Raw genomic sequence first — 17,180 nt, 5'->3', positions numbered from 1 at the left:
GCAAATACCCACAATTACTTATGGAGTCACTTTTACTAACCAAAAGATTGAGAGTTAATCATTTGTTAATTATTTGCTAAACCTCAATTACTTTTAATTTGCACCGTGCATTGATGGTTGTGATTATATGTTTTTACATCAGAACGTCACACTGAGATAGAAATATGGACCTGTCATTGGACGGGAAAAATTTAGCATTTTAAGCACTTTTAGATTGCACTTATTCATCAAATTCTGACGTCACGGAGTGCATATGTTGGCACGTCAATCTCCAAAACATGATGCATGGATTTAAAAATGACATTTTCGTATGGTGATTTAGATAATATTTAAGTGAAGTAACACATGTCAAAATCGAAGAGTGCCACATAGAATATAAGCCACGTGGAATAATAATCCATGTCATTGCAAGGAAGCATGATGTTATAATGTACCATTAAAATTGGCCAGGATCTTTGAACTATGAATGTCACGAGACATAAATTTCCAAGATATTTATTAGCAAATTTTATGTCCTACCACAAAAATACATGGACAACCAAACACCTTATCAACCAAAGGCGTAAGATTTAGAAATTTGTGGAAACTTGATATGAACTTGTTTGTTGCACCGCAGAAATTTGATAAAAGAATGTGTATAAAAGTGAAGGGTGGTTTGATGTGATCTAGGAAATTTGTGTCCTGGAAGATGTGAAAAAGAATGTCATCTAACAATTTTTATAAGACTTGGTCATTTTACTATTTTTGTAGTGTTTAAAGGGGTTTAAACTTTAAACTATGAAATTTATATATCTATGGAGATATAGAAAATTTTTGATAGGGAAGAATAGGTGATAAGGAAGGGTTTGAATGGGGAAAAAGGAAAAATATGAAATAAAAAGTAAATAGGGTCCCCATTTTTATTAAAGATAAATATAAAACGGGGTTATTGTTTTGGCACGATAGTTAACGACACATTAGGAGAACTAGTTATCTATGCTCATGGAAAATAAGAGAAATTATGGATCACATTGCAAAAAGTAGAAAGTTTACAATTTTTTTATGCATCATGAATGGATTTTTTATAATCAATTGTAAAAGTAAGAAAACAAGACATGTACTTGTACTTTTTCATTTAATATTTTCCAGGGGAATAAGGGAGATTATAACTTTAATAATGAATTTTAAAATAGGAATATAGGATGCTAATATGATTATTAAGCCATGCTTACTAACAATGATTTGATGTATTCAGTTCAGCTCGTCTTTTAGTTACCCGATATTTATTCATCACCACCGAACATCCATATCCCCAACAAAGTTACCTTCATATCATGCATAAATTGACCCGCTGCCAGCGAATGTTCATAGCCTCGATGAGTTTATATACACTTCCCACACCTTTTGGTGCTTTCAACATCCTATGCATGATAATTGATTGATCACCTTTTGATAGAAAAGCATTTAATATTTCTATTTGCAATGGCGAATAGGAAGCAAGTTGATATGAAAGTTACTTGATATAATGCATCCCATGGAGTAAAACTAAGTTTTTCGTCTTAATATTTACAATTCCCATTGTTTATTATTCCATTAATGTGAAAGGGAAATTATACTGTAGAAATATATTTCATTTCAAAGCATTTTCCAAGATGCTTTTTCTTAGTAAGAATGAATTAGCCATGAAATCCTTTGTCATCGTGATAAAATTATATTCAAAATAAATTTTCAATCTTTATTGCAACCTATTATTGAAAATTCTCTATTGATAATGATATATGAATGTGATATATAAAAATATAGCGTGCTAATTATTATTAGCAAATAATAACTAGAGAATAGGGGAATCATTGGCTATACAAGGATTATTGACATATTTACATGAATGATGGATTCATATTTTAAGAAAAATATTTCTTTAAGATCTACCCATTGATGGGTAACTCCATCTAGAGATTGTAATAGAAAAGTGGATGGTCATATATTTTTAGAAATTTGAAAAGGTCCTAGCTAAAGTTTTTGGAATTTTGTATGTTTCCCCTTTTCCTCATGGGCTTTATCCCAATTTAGTACAAGGTCACCAACACCAAAACTTGTATCACCTAATGAGTGGTTATCAAACCATTGCTTGATAATTTTATGGTGGTTTGAAAATTTTTGTTTTCCCTTCTCTTTTTCCTTCTCCTACTTAAATAATTGAGCTAAATGATGTTATAAGATAAAACATGGTTCTCCCTAGATAGATTGGAAAAGCGTTAAAGATTAAAATGCCACATTCGGCGGTATTATTGCTCCTTTCCATGGACTAGAAAGTAAGGATAATTTCCTATTGTAACCCTATATGTGACTCTATCTACCCACAATGAATTAATAAGAGATTTTTGCCGATTATTCTGATTATCAACAATGATTTTCTTTACAATTTTTCAAAGGTTTGTATTTTTGGACTCTGCCAAACCATTACCTTGGGGATGGTAATTTACAAAGTATTTTATTGGTTCCTTTTTTGATATAAAACTTAGTATGTGTAGAAGAAAAAAAAAGGTTGCATTATCAAACAGTAATGTGCTCGAGAGACCAAACCTGGTAATGATATATTGATCAATAAAGGATATTACCTACTCTGGAGTAACACATTTTAAAGGAATTTCCTCCCATTAGAGGGAATTTTAGCCTACATGTGGCCTCATATGGAAAAAACATAAAAAAGGAGTTATGAATTTTGGAGAGAAAGGAAGAAAATTATTTTTTTTTAATTGTATTTTTGGCTTATCTCCTTATTAGTTTACTCAAATTTCAAGTGTATACACTCATGGATGTGGAATTTATTCCTCATCCAACACGTACCCATTATGCATACTTCTGAGAAGTCTTGTATTGGTAAAAGATTGAAAATACATTAAAAATCCATGTTCAACACACTTTTTTAATGTATCTTCAATTTTTATCAATATGGGTATTCTCAAAAGTATGCATAATGGGTACTTGTTGGATGTGGAATTTAATTCTACATCCAACAAGTGTATACACTTAAAATTTGAGTACAAATCTTCCTCTAAAATATTTACATGTACCTCTTTTTAAATTTAAAGGATTTTGATTGCTTTACATATTACGTACATGAAAATTTCATGGGAACTTTTAGGCTAAAATTCCTTCTAATGACTCATTTGGTCAGATAGTTTGTTGCTATAAGGATATACTTATGTTTTTTTAGAAAAATTCTGAATAATTTCACCTATTATATACATTCCCCACTGCTCGAAAGGTCATTCAATGATGAATGGATGGAGTGGTAAAAATTAACATTTATCCATGGCTGTTGAATTTTGATAGGATTCGACAAATTCAAACATAGGCATGGGTATCCTTGAATATTGTTGGCCAATAATATCCCACATGTAGAATTTTAGATGCAATGGTGTTTCCACCATAATGTCCACCTATGGGTCCATCATGTAAATCATGTAAAACCTTGTTAAATAATTAATTCATACAGGTGAGGATCATTTTATAGATGAGGAATGACCTGTTATAGAGTTTTTTGAACCCAACGTTTCAGACTACCAAGTGAGTCCATCATCAGGGGATGCGTCAATAGATATTCACCAGATTTTAATGATTTATCCAAGAGCTCTATGTAGGATATATATATAGGTTTTTAAAGAAAAGATATATGAAATTTGGTCGGCCATTATCTTATTAATTTTTCATTTATTACTATTATAATTATTATTTAATTAATTTATTAATTTGTTTATTTAATTAGTTAATTAATAAGTTAAAGGGATAAATTAATTAATTAATTTTATTATCTATTGAATTAATTATTATGTTTATTAATTTTATATAAAATTAATTATTTAAATAATTTGTTTAGTTAATTCATTAATTTGTTTAGATGATTAATTAATTTATCTGATTAATTAGTTAAAAGAATAGATTAATTAATTAATTTTATTATTTATTATTTATTAATATGTTTATAAATTTAATTTTATGTATTTATTTCTTTGATTAATTATTTATATATTTTATTTGATTAATTTATTTGATTGATTGATTAATTAATTAATTAATTAATAACCTAATAACGAGTTATTTATTGATTTTTTAGGATTTCAAGTAAAGGTTTCCATGTGTCGCTTAGTTTTAATCCGTCGTCCCGGTTCAAGTTATTCTTCCTTTTTTCTATTTCAATGGCTTCTTTGATTTTCCTTTTAAGATAGTGGTCTCCTCTTCTAACCAATTTGACTTCTTCCATGCAAATGTAATGAGAGGAAGAATGAACATGTTCTGCTAAGGCCTATTTTGAGGTCATTTCTCTTCTTAAGTCAGCAGTGTGTTCTTTAATTCTAATATTAAGAGGCCTACCTGTTTCACCTATGTATTCCTTACCGCATGAGCAAGGAACCACATAAACACCTTTTTGAAGCTTAGGGTTTATGGGATCCTTGACTGAGTTGAATAATTGTCTAATGGTGTTAACCGGGGTGAAGGCTACATTAATGTTATGTTTATTAAGAATTTTAGTAATTTTATCAGTGGTGCCTTTTATGTATGGAAGGAAGACCTTAGGTGTTGATAAATTTTCGTCTTTGATATCCTTGTTATTCTTGTTTAGGGATAGGTGCATGGCTTTCTTGATGGTATTTCTATTATAGCCATTTAGTTCAAACACTTTGTGAATATGGTTGAGCTCATCATTTAAATGGTCAGGATCAGATATTCTGGCCGCCCTAGTGGTTAAGGTTCTAATGATGCTAATCTTCTGCTTAGGGTGGTGATGGGAATTTGCATGTAGATATCGTTATGTATGGGTTTTCTTTCTATAGACTTGGACACCAAGGGATCCATCTCTTTTAGTTAGAAGGATATCAAGAAAGGGAAGATGGTTTTTATTTTCAATTTCAATAGTGAATTTTATATGGTCAGAGAGACTATTTAAGTGATTGAGGAATAGGTCAAGTTTTTCTTTCCCATGACTCCACTTGGCAAATATGTCATCTACAAACCTTTTCCATTCATCGGGGGTGTATGGAAACGACCTAAGAGCCTTTTGTTCGAAGTGTTCCGTAAAGATGTTTGCAACTATGGGGGATAGAGGAGAGCCCATAGCCACACCATGAGTCTGTTCATAAATTTTACCTTTGAAACTGATGTAGGAGGATCTTAAGCATAGCTCCAGAAGATCCACAATTTCTTTATCAGTGAAGATATTGAGATCATAAGAAACATCACTGATAAAGAAACTATGGATCTTCTGGAGCTATGCTTAAGATCCTCCTACTTCAGTTTCAAATGTAAAAATTATGAACAGACTCATGGTGTGGCTATGGGGTCTCCTCTATTCCCCATAGCTGCAAACATCTTTATGGAACACTTTGAACAAAATGCTCTTAGGTCGTTTCCATACACCCCTAATGAATTGAAAAGGTTTGTAGACGACATATTTGCCAAGTGGAATCATGGGAAAGAAAAACTTGACATATTCCTCAATCACTTAAATAGTCTCTCTGACCATATAAAATTCAGTATTGAAATTGAAAATAACAACCAGCTTCCCTTTCTTGATATCCTTCAAACTAACAGAGATGGGTCCCTTGGTTTCCAAGTCTATAGAAAGAAAACCCATATAGAACGATATCTACATGCAAATTCCCATCACCACCCTAAGCAGAAGATTGGCATCATTAGAACCTTAACCACTAGGGCGGCCAGAATATCTGATCCTGACCATTTAAATGATGATCTCAACCATCTTCACAAAGTGTTTGAATTAAATGGCTATAATAGAAATACCATCATGAAAGCCATGCACCTATCCCTAAACAAGAATAACAAGGATATCAAAGACCAAAATTTATCAACTCCTAAGGTCTTCCTTCCATACATAAAAGGCACCACTGATAAAATTACTAAAATTCTTAATAAACATAACATTAATGTAGCCTTCACCCCTGTTAACACCATTAGACAATTATTCAACTCAGTCAAGGATCCCATAAACCCTAAGCTTCAAAAAGGTGTTTATGTGATTCCTTGCTCATGCGGTAAGGAATACATAGGTGAAACAGGTAGGTCACTTAATATTAGAATTAGAGAACGCACTGCTGACTTAAGAAGAGAAAGGACCTCAAAATTAGCCTTAGCAGAACATGGTCATTCTTCCTCTCATTACATCTGCATGGAAGAAGTCAAACTGGTTAGAAGAGAAGACCACTATCTTAAAAGGAAAATCAAAGAAGACATTGAAATAGAGAAAAGGAAGAATAACTTGAACCGGGACGATGGATTAAAACTAAGCAACACGTGGAAACCTTTACTTGAAATCCTAAAAAATCAATAAATAACTCATTATTATGTTATTAATTAATTAATCAATAAAATAAATTAATCAAATAAAATATATAAATAATTAATCAAATAAATAAATACATAAAATTAAATTAATAAACATATTAATAAATAATATAATAAAATTAATTAATTCTTTTAATTAATTAATCAAACAAATTAGTTAATTAATCAAACAAATCAATGAATCTTTTAAACAACTTAATTAAAAATTAATTTTACATAAATTAAAAAAAAAAATTAAATCAATAAATAATAAAAATTTATCAATTAATTTATCCCTTTACCTCATTAATTAATTAATTAGTTAATCAAATTAATAAATTAATAATTAATAAACATATTAATAAATAATAAATAATAAAATTAATTAATTAATTAATCTATTCTTTTAACTAATTAATCACATAAATTAATTAATCATCTAAACAAATTAATGAATTAACTAAACAAATTATTTAAATAACTAATTTTATATAAAATTAATAAACATAATAATTAATTCAATAGAAAATAAAATTAATTAATTAATTTATCCCTTTAAATTATTAATTAACTAATTAAATAAACAAATTAATAAATTAATTAAATATTAATAATAATAATAATAAAATGAAAAATTAATAAGATAATGGCCGACCAAATTTCATATATCTTTTCTTTAAAAACATATATAAATAGAGCTCTTGGATAAATCATTAAAATCTGGTGAATATCTATTGATGCATCCCCTGATGATGGACTCACTTGGTAGTCCGAAACGTTGGGTTCACAAAACTCTATAACATGTAAAACCTTATCAGCATCAAACTTTTCAAGGCATCTAAGTAACATGGAATCATAATTTTTTCGGAACAAAACTCCATTGATAAGTTGGTATTGATTGGCTTCAAATCTCAAAGCATGTTTCCTTTTCAAATATAAGTGTGGAGCAATACCATGAGATAAATAGTAAACTAAGCCTGCGTATGAAGAATTTGAAGAGTCAGGAGTGTTGCATGCCTATTGTAATTCCTGAGAAGTATCCTAAGGTTCCCTATCATTACAAATTTGATAAGGCTCAGAATAAATTGCTTGCATTGCCAATCTACCCAAATCTTAACCTCAACATATTTTGGAAGGTGTTTTTTGGAGTTCATGTTCTTGAAGTGTTGTGACCTAATGGGCCCTCTTTTCTCTAAGATCTCTCTAAACAAATAGATTTTGAAACATAGAGTATGGAACAATTAGCTTTGTATGGGACTTGAGAAATAATGGCCTAAAATGTTTAATGGATTTAAAAATAGCATAAGCATGTTTTTCCAAATATAAATAGTTGATCTTTGCACCTTCGAATATTGAACTATTAAAATATATAGGTGTTTATGTACCTTAATCATTCTTTTGCGTAAGAATAGCTACATATGATTGATCAAAAGAAAATGTGTACAAAATAAATTCTTTATTAAAATAAGGAGAAAGAAAGGTAGGTGTTTGCATAATAGATTGTTTTATAGAATCAAAGGTTTCATTTTTTAGAAGTATTCCACCAAAATGTAGCATTTTTATTTATCATATTTTGTAAAGGAAAGACAATCTGAGCAAGTATGGGAAAAAAATGCTTTAAAAAAAATTATCTAGCCTAGGAAGGACTGCATATATTTCTTATTCTACATAAGAGGAATTTCAGAAATAGCCTTAACTCTAGATGGCACAATAGCAATCTAATTTTTGGATATAATAAACCCTAATATTTTTTCTTCTTCAAGTGTAGAAAATGATTTCTTAGGATTTTAGGAGATTTCATATTTCCTATATCAATTAATTTTGTTTTTTTAATTGATGAATATGGTCATATCATTTATTGGGATAAATAGTAATGTCATCCAAATAGACTCATACAGATTTGTAATTAATCCTGTAAAAACAATATCCATAGACCTTTAGAAATTTTCTCCAACATTTATGAGTTTGATTCACATCTTTTGATAAGCAAAGGTACCCCATTTAGTCCTAAATATTGTCTTCATTTAGTCAATCAAATCTACTAAGATTTTGTTATAACTAGAAACCAAACAAAAAATGGCATTAAGTTAGATCCAACTACTGGTTAAATAATTTGATCCATAGGAGGTAATGGGAGGTTATCTTTTTCAGAAGCTCTATTAAGATTTCTGAATCGAAGTTGACTCTAATATCTCCATTTTTCTTCCTTATTGGAAAAATATTTGAAACCCACTTCAAATGCCTGATAAGAAAAATTATTTTAGCTCTCAATAGATTATTTAACTCATTTTTTATCAGAGTTTCCATATTTGGATGAATTTTCCTCAAATTCTATTGAACAGGTCATAGTTTGGAACATCAGAATTGTATATTGTATAATGGATGTGTCATAAGTATTTAGATCATGATATTACCATGTAAACACATATTTATATTGATTTAGAATATTTATAAACGTAGGTCCTTCACTAGGAGAACAACCTAAGCCCGAATTTGCATTTTGTGGGTTTTGTTCTATGCCTAGGTTGATGATTTCAAATTTCATAGTGGAACTGTTGGTTGTGAAATTGGTGGGAATTTTGAATCCATATTTAAGATCATAAAAATACTCTAAGTTAACCATAGATTTTGGAATTATATTTCCTGATCTAATTTTTTCGTCTTTGGATGATTTGTTCAATTCCTGATCATGTTAGTCTTCATCGATGATATCGTCATCATATGTTCCATCAAAAGTGAGGAAATTTATGATGTCTTCATCATCATTAAAACCTCACCAATTAGACACATTGTTAGGGACAGAGGGCCTAACATTCAATTCTATAGAGAACCTATCGAGACTGATATCCTTGGGTGGTACGAATTTGGAAGCAACATTATCCAAAAGGTTGACACCAACATTATGCAATCTAGGGATAGGTGTAATGTTTAATTTTGAGGAATTGCAGATAAGGTTCTAAACTAACTGTTGATAGTTTTTAAGATGGTTGGAAACATAGTGAATTGTATTTCTCACCTGTTTTATTACAATTTCATAGTCACCAAAGACCTTGATGTTCTACGCATTCATGCTAATTTCTTTACTTAGGCCCTATATTAGTGCTTCATACTCAGCCATGTTATTTGTGCACTGGAATTCTAACTTACAGGTCAACATACTTTTATCCCCATTTGGGTTCTATAAGATCAACCTACGCTGACATCGTCATTATATTTTTATCCATCAAAATACATTATCCACATCTGATTATTTACAACATCATTTACAATGTTATCTACAAAGTTTATACAACGAGAATATCTATTTGATTTTTTTCTGATTTATGAACAAATAGTTGAATAAAAAAATGGAGAACTTTGTTCAAAGAAGATTTCAAAAAAGGAATCCACACAATAGATTCCAATGATATTAGTTGTAAAGGAGACAAGCTCATTCTCTCTGTGAATGTTTGTGACTGTGTGTTTCATATGTTTCTCTCTATCAACCCTAATCTAGTATGACTTACCATTGAATGGTAACCAAAAACATGACTAGTCTATTACAAAATAACCATTTAACTTATCAAACTAGTCACGACTTAATAGAAAACCATATGACTCATGTATGTCTACAGTCACAATATCCATGAATGGAAGAGCTTTGGGTGAGAAGCTAATATGACAAGTACGTCCGTTAATTCTCCTAATACTTTGACTTTTGTTCTATCCAACTATAAATTTTGTGTGATTGATCCTTGGGGGCACACATTTATCTTCAAACACACTATATAAGGCACAATATTCAAGGAATCCCCAGGATCAACTAAATAATTATGAACATTTTTATTAAAAAAATCAAAATTCAGAAGGAAAGGTGGAGTATGGGAATTCAATTATCGCCAATCATAATAGAATTTTCTTTTTTATTTTTATTAGGAGATGAATTTTGTTGAGCCTTGGCTTTACTTTTTCTAGCTACATTAATAAATGGTAAAGGTGTTTTATCAGGTGCATTTAAGGCTTTGAGCAATATTTTCTTTTGTTGTTTTAACTTACTCATTTCAAACATAGAAATGTTAGCTTTGATTTTCTTCATATCATCAAAAATATCATACTCTATATTTTCTGAAATGACCAAGGTCTTTGAGACTTGCCTATCTTGAGAGGAATCCTTATTTGGAGGGCTTGCTAGAGGAGAAGGAGTTGTGGCCAATTTTTTTGAAAGAGAGCTCTTACTTTTTCTCTGGACAATGAAAATTTCTTCTTCTCCTTCATTAGGTGGGGAGTTGACTATATCCCATGTGACATTGGCATCAATTTTTTATGGTTGTTCTTCTTCAACAACTACCTCTTCTTCTTCTTCTTCTTCTTGTTCTTCAGGTTTAGTGGTAGAAATCTAGCCTCCCATTGGATTTTTAGGATTTCTTTTAATTAATGCACTGACATGTCTTTTAGATGAGGATTCTTCAACAACTTGCTTCTTGAGATCTACTCCTTCGTTTGATAGTGTATTAATGAACTTTTGTAAGCTTTCCATATTGAAAATATCTTTATCTTTTTTCTCTTCTTTAAAAGTATCTTTCTTTTCTAGTTGAGGAGGTTTCATTTCTTCTATTGAAGACTTGTTGGCAATGTTTAGAATTTATTTCTCTATATCCATGGATTATTGCATGGGTTCGGCTAAAGGAACCTTGATTGCACTTTTTAAAAACATTGTAGTAAGTTTCGAAAGAGAAACAATATAGAATTTCATTTGGACACCATCTCTAGGTTTATATGCATCTAGGATTCTATTAAGAAGTTTGAGATACCTTTGATTGAAATATTCAATATTTTCTTTAGGACCCACTTTTAATCTTGGAATCTCAACTAATATAGTTGTTGGCGATTTATAATCACCTAAATTTTTTACAAAGATATCTTTGAAAGTATCCTGCCTCGAATAGAATTGGGTTGTAAAGAAAAATACCAGGCAATGGCTCCACCTTAAAATGCATAAGGAAAAATTTTGCATACAACATCTTAATTTTGCATACCTTTGACATTAATAGCTAAAATAATTTTTTTGATATGGTCTTCAGGGTATTCCATATTGTTTGGATTAAATTTTGGCAGGGAACATTTTGGATGCTTAGGAAAATCATGTTGAGAGCTAGGAAATTTAATGGCTCTCATAGTTTCCAATGGTATTTTGGGTTTCCCTTGACCAACCATTTTAGGAAGAGTAATAATGATAGTAAAAATAATTGTAGTAGTGGTTGAAGTCACAATAGTTGCAATAATGAAAGAGGTCATTATGAGTTCTGTTTTTGAATAAAGAGGTGATGGAGAAGGTTGAGGAATAACAAGTTGACTCTTTGTAGTAGATTCCTCTGGTTGTGAAGGATGTGGAGATCCCTTAATTTTTATAAGTTTTGCTTTAATAACAATAGGTTCTACTAGTGGTACTCCAAACTTTTTACTAAGTGTGCTAGTTAGAACTCCTCAATGTTGTAATTTTAAGAACATGCTAGAATATTCTAGCTGTAATGAAACAATTTTGGTTGATGTTTGTTTTAATGGAGATGGATATGAAATTAACTTCTTCAAGTGTTCTACAAAGAATTGTTTGGTATTTAATTCAGAAGATATTGAGTCTTAGGAAAAGTTTGATAAGAAGAAGCTCCTTGAGGAGTTGGTTGGGAGACTTCCTCGGAAGGAATAACGATAGTAGAGATTTGAGGGTAGGGAAAATTTTAAGAACCCCCCCTAAATTTATAAATATAATAAATGGGCGAATCTCCATGGTATATAGGAAAAATGGAAGGCGATTTTATCAATAATATAATATGTATATATAATTTTTTGGCGAATCTCTATCCAGGCATGGCGAATATTTTACTCAATTATAAAATCTTGTAAGATCTTGGCGAGTCTTTCACTAAATAATAAAACTTTGTAAAGTCCTAGTGAATCTTAGCATAGGCTACATGCTGGTTTAATTCCCCCATTTAACGTGAATACCATGGGTCAATACCATGTGCCATTCTGGTGAATACCATGGTTCAATACCATGTGCCATTTTGGTGAATACCATGGGTCAATATCATGTGCCATTTTTATTTTTATTAATTCTAATATTAGGGTTAATAATGGTTTTTTGCATGGTGTTAATAACAATCTAGTCCATGGTATTTGTCCCATAGTATTTTGGCCATAGGTTTCACCTAAATATAACCAATTTTTTGAGTGTTCGTAAATATAAGGTGACTTATGGAGTAAATATAAAAAAATGTTTTATTTATTTACCATACCTCTCATTTATTTATATTTTTATTAATTTACCATACCTCTTTTACAAATATGGTATTTGGCCCATAGGATTCACTTAAATAAAACCTCTTTCTTGAGCCTTCATAAATAGAACGAGGGTTATGGACTAAATAGAAAAAGAGGTTTTATTTATTTACGACACGTCTAGTTTATTTATATTTTTATTTATTTACCATACCTTTAGAGTAAGTACAAAAAAATGTTTTATTTATTTACCATACCTCCACTTTACTTATATTTTTATTTGTTTACACCCTTACATGTATATAAGGTGACTTATGGAGTAAATATAAAAAATGTTTTATTTATTTACCATACCTCTCATTTATTTATATTTTTATTAATTTACCATACCTCTTTTATAAATATGGTATTTGGCCCATAGGATTCACTTAAGTAAAACCTATTCTTGAAAATGGGCGAATGGATTCACTTAAATAAAACCTATTCTTGAAAATGGACGAATGGAAGGTTGTAAGTCTTAATTTCAAGGGCTAAATTTACCCTTTTTACCCTCTCGCTTGAAATAAGGTGGGCTATTTGAGGTGATTTGTAAAAATGTACTATGATACAAAATATTCGCCCACTAAAAATTTAAAACCCCTTAATTTCGCCAAAGGGCGAACATTCGCCCCTAAAATTATCCTTGTTTGAGGGGATTCAATATTAGAGACTTGAGGATTGTTAGGTGTAGGAGGCATGGGTGGTGAGCTAGATATATTAGGAAGGCCTTTGATTTTCTATGAGGACTTTAGTGCCATCCACCATCAGAATGCCCTCCTTCAAGCACCCAAAATGTTGATGGACGAAATTGACAAAATCAACATTTAGGAAATTGACTGGTCAGGATCCCAATTAGACCTTTTCCATTTGGGATAAAGATTTCAACTGATTAAATGAGTCCAATTACCACTATGGGAATTTTATCCAATGAATGGAGACTTACTTCAAATGATGAATCAAATGTTTTTAAAAGGAAATAATGTAAAGAATTGTGTAACTATAATATAATTAAAACATGAAAGATGAATCTAAGACTATTTCTATATCATTAAACTAATACTTATATATTAATATCTCGCGAACTTACGTATGTCAAATAGAAAAGACAACAATAAATGTGAGATATAGATCTATCAGTTCATCAATTGTAATAAATCAATTGTAAATAAAACAATAATTCATTTAAATAGTTAAATGAATTTCATTCATTTGTAATATTCACACACAAATTCTAATATTGACGCGTCAATAGAAATAAGACCCATTGATCAAAAGTGACCAATTTCAATCATTAACTATTAAATAAATAAGAAAAAGAATTACGACTAAAGTGATAGAATGAGAAAGGAAATTAAAGCAATAATACCATATTTGCTTGACCCCATTTAAACATAAAATAGAAGTGGTCTAGTGCTTATATTAAGAAAATGACATTATAATAGTGCAAAGTTTTCTTTCTTATGAAAAATCAAAACCATTTTCACAAGTTCATAGTGTTATTTCAATAGCATTACAAAAACAATGTCAAGTCCCACTAGCACAACCAATTGAGGATGGTCCTTGTTAGCAAGGAGACATAGGATCAAACCTCACGGGGGTGGTTGCGCTTGTTCTAGGGGGAGGAGACATGCTAAAAATTCCAGCTAGCTTAGGGCTGATGTGGCCCATCCCTGGTGTGATCCCCAGGTGAATTTGATAGATTATAAGCCCCTTGGTCACGACTTCTCAAGCCATTGGTCAAGTTTAGAGGATCATAGACAACTTGACAAACAAACAAACAAAAACATTACAAAAACAAAGGATAGAGTCTTCCTCCATGTTTTCTCAATAATCAAAATAAATATAGAAAAGTAAAATTTTATTTGAATGTTTAGATAAAAATAAATTATTAACCAGTTGGAGAAATGTCCACTGTGACATTATTGTATGATTTCCATTGAGTATGAATTTCTAGAATATGTGTGAGTGGTATAGGAGGATCAAGTTGAACACTAACCTGCCAATCAAATACATGTGTTTCCATAACTCACAACTCTTGTGCCTTTCTATTATTAGCTAATTTAGTCATTAAAACATTGCTTCGTGGCTTCACCAAATATTTCCAGATGGAATAAAAGTCGACATTTTATATTTTTTTAATCCCATTTTGATGTTCCTATCTTCTTTCTTACATCTTCTTCCTTAATGCACCTACTTCAGGTAGCTTTTCTTCTAAAACCTTTGTATCCATCTCTGTTTCTTTGATCATTTGTATAATTGGTTGTATTAATGGAGAAATTTTTTTCTTTTCCATCTTGATAAGCTCCATAACATTATGGAAATCATCCTTCGAGGATTTTGGGACTACTTTATTTTTCATCACATTGAATCAGGGTAGATTGGGATTGGTTATTTTTTCATAATTTTTCCATGAAAATAGCTTGGTTAGTCGCCTTTTCTTCTTCATACTCTGTCTCATTTTCCAGCTGGTTTTGAATGATAATGCAGGTTTCTGGGTTCAGCACTTTGCTTTGGTGATAGTGATCTGATTGTTTAGATTAACTGATTGTTGGTTGATGCAGTTTGAGTTTCAAAGTTTATGATGGGTCCGGTATGAACCAAACTAAAAATTTATAAAACGTGGTCCCTAGAGGAAGAGAGAAGGTTGTAGCCTTCTGTAGGCCAACGCCTATGTACTAGTAAACACATTGGCTAGTACAAGAGCTAGTGAGTTGTAGCTCCCTTCTAGTAGAAGCTGGAAAACGAGAGAAGGTTGCAGCCTTCTGCAGGTGGGTGCCTGCGTACTGGTATGAGTCTGCACCAGTAAAAGATTGTAAATGAATTTTATTATTATTAAAAGAAGATAGAGATGACAGCAGTAGGTGGTTTTCAGCCACATTTGGTTTCCACCTTAAATCTTGGTGTTCATGTGTGTTTCTTATGTGTGATGGCTTATTCTGTTTTTAATGCACTATTTAATAAGTTACTGATGCACTAGTTATATATCAACACATGATAAATTAACTAAATCACAAGTTCTCTGGGTATACATTGGTTTCACTAATCACAGTAGCGTGTACATGATATTTCACTTCATAGAAGTAGCGTATTATTGACAAGGATAATTTTAGGGGCGAATGCTCGCCCTTTGGCGAAATTAAGGGGTTTTAAATTTTTAGTGGGCGAATATTTTGTATCATAGTACATTTTTACAAATCACCTCAAATAGCCCACCTTATTTTAAGCGAGAGGGTAAAAAAGGTAAATTTAGCCCTTGAAATTAGGACTTACAACCTTCCATTCGTCCATTTTCAAGAATAGGTTTTATTTAAGTGAATCCATTCGCCCATTTTCAAGAATAGGTTTTACTTAAGTGAATCCTATGGGCCAAATACCATATTTATAAAAGAGGTATGGTAAATTAATAAAAATATAAATAAATGAGAGGTATGGTAAATAAATAAAACATTTTTTATATTTACTCCATAAGTCACCTTATATACATGTAAGGGTGTAAACAAATAAAAATATAAGTAAAGTGGAGGTATGGTAAATAAATAAAACGTCTTTTTGTACTTACTCTAAAGGTATGGTAAATAAATAAAAATATAAATAAACTATACGTGTCGTAAATCAATAAAATCTCTTTTTCTATTTAGTCCATAACCCTCGTTCTATTTATGAAGGCTCAAGAAAGAGGTTTTATTTAAGTGAATCCTATGGGCCAAATACCATATTTGTAAAAGAGGTATGGTAAATTAATAAAAATATAAATAAACGAGAGGTATGGTAAATAAATAAAACATTTTTTTATATTTACTCCATAAGTCACCTTATATTTACGAACACTCAAAAAATTGGTTATATTTAGGTGAAACCTATGGCCAAAATACTATGGGACAAATACCATGGACTAGATTGTTATTAACACCATGCAAAAAACCATTATTAACCATAATATTAGAATTAATAAAAATAAAAATGGCACATGGTATTGACCCATGGTATTCACCAAAATGGCACATTGTATTGACCCATGGTATTCACCAAAATGGCACATGGTATTGACCCATGGTATTCACGTTAAATGGGGGAATTAAACCAGCATGTAGCCTATGCTAAGATTCACTAGGACTTTACAAAGTTTTGTTATTTAGTGAAAGACTCGCCAAGATCTTACAAGATTTTATAATTGAGTAAAATATTCGCCAAAAAATTATATATACATATTATATTATTGATAAAATCACCTTCCATTTTTCCTATATACCATGGAGATTCGCCCATTTATTATATTTATAAATTTAGGGGGGGTTCTTAAAATTTTCCCTAGTTTGAGCCAGGTTCTACTAGACTTGAGCAAGCCTTAACTTGTTACAAAATTTCTCTTGCTCATGAAGGAAATGTTGATTGATTTCAGTGGCTTATTGCTTATAACTTTCTAAGTCCACTGCATTATTTTTTGCATCCTGAAGTTTAAGTTGGAGTGCAACCAAATGAGTGTCTTTCTATTTATTTATATCCTACAATTCAAGCTACAATTTATTGACTTCATCTTCTTGAAATATCAGCTTAGCTTGGAGTTG

Source organism: Pinus tabuliformis, chromosome 4_2, assembly GCF_031772625.1.
Source record: "Pinus tabuliformis cultivar Carrire ecotype Pingquan chromosome 4_2, CPIR1, whole genome shotgun sequence".
Taxonomy (NCBI): domain Eukaryota; kingdom Viridiplantae; phylum Streptophyta; class Pinopsida; order Pinales; family Pinaceae; genus Pinus; species Pinus tabuliformis.
The sequence above is the reverse complement of the archived record's forward strand: the minus strand, read 5'-3'. Positions refer to the sequence as shown.